The following is a 1,308-nucleotide window of genomic DNA, read 5'->3' as shown; positions in this document are numbered from 1 at the left end:
GGACACACGTATGAGGAAGAGTCCCCAGCCTACCTGTGGCCCAGGGAGATACAGGGATGCCTCACCTCAATGGCTGATGGGCCCCCAATATCTGGCCCTGCCCTCAAGAAAGAAAACCTCCTACCTAAACCTCCAACTGCTGGGGGGACACTGGGCTTAATTAAGGATGATGGAAAAATTAGAGAACAAGGAAGACTGAACAATATGTGAACATAATTAGTGCCATATAAAGATTGCAGAATTTTTAAATATTTTGTGCCTGTTTACTTATATTTTATATGATAGGTAAAACATTATGTGTTAAACCAGGTAGACTGGAGAAACAAATCCAGGGAGACTCATATGTGTATAAGAAAGAGCTTTATCTACAAGAACAGTTGAATATTGAGAAAACATCCCAGCGCAGTCCAGATCAAGTTCTTAAGTCCAACATTAGCCCATCTGTCTGATAGTAGTCTATAAAGTCCTCTTGAGACTCACGAAACACATGCAATGACACCAGTTGCAGGAAGATCACAGGCCAGTGGGTGAACGGCCTTGTGGATCCAGTGGTGGAATAAGCATCTCAGCACTGGCAAGGGTCTCCGTGGGGTTCCCCTGGCTCCAGAGCTCTAGTGTAGCTCCGTGTGTCTTGTCAGCTCGCTTCCTGCCTCCAGCGAGGTATCTATCTCCTTAGTGCCTCCAAATGAGGTCACTGAGCTGCGACCTGATTGACTGACTAAACTCCACCCTTTCACTCTTAATCCTCTCAATGTGACAACAGATTATATAACTACACATATTATAAAAGGTGCCCTGGTGGTGTCATGGGGTACATATTGAGCTGCTCACTGTAAAGCCAGCAACTCGAATCCATCAGCTGCTCTACTGGAGAAAGCCAAGGCTTTCTGTTCCTTTAAGCAGTGGTTCTCAACCTTCCCCAGGCCGCGACCCTTTAATACAGTTCCTCATGTTGTGGTCACCCCCAACCAAAAAATTATTTTTGTTGCTACTTCGTAACTGTAATTCTGCTACTGTGATGAATCGGGCGACCCCTCTGAAAGGGTCATTCGACCCCAAAAGGGGTCGCGACCCACCGGTTGAGAACTGTTGTAAAGCACTGCGGTCTAGGAAACTCGCAGTTCTACTCTGTCCGACAGGCTGCTACAGCTGGCATTCACTCAGGGTCGGTAGGTTTGGGTTTTCTTTTGAGGATATATTTTAAAATAAAACAGGACACATCGACCACTCTGTTTTGACCGGCACTCTTTAAAACTATGCAAGCTTCTAGCCTGTTGTTACTGACAAGCCCCCATTGAAAGAAGCAAG

Source organism: Echinops telfairi, unplaced genomic scaffold (genome assembly GCF_000313985.2).
Source record: "Echinops telfairi isolate 266 unplaced genomic scaffold, ASM31398v2 ScPeMD7_7439;HRSCAF=8477, whole genome shotgun sequence".
Taxonomy (NCBI): domain Eukaryota; kingdom Metazoa; phylum Chordata; class Mammalia; order Afrosoricida; family Tenrecidae; genus Echinops; species Echinops telfairi.
Note: the sequence above shows the minus strand (reverse complement) of the source record.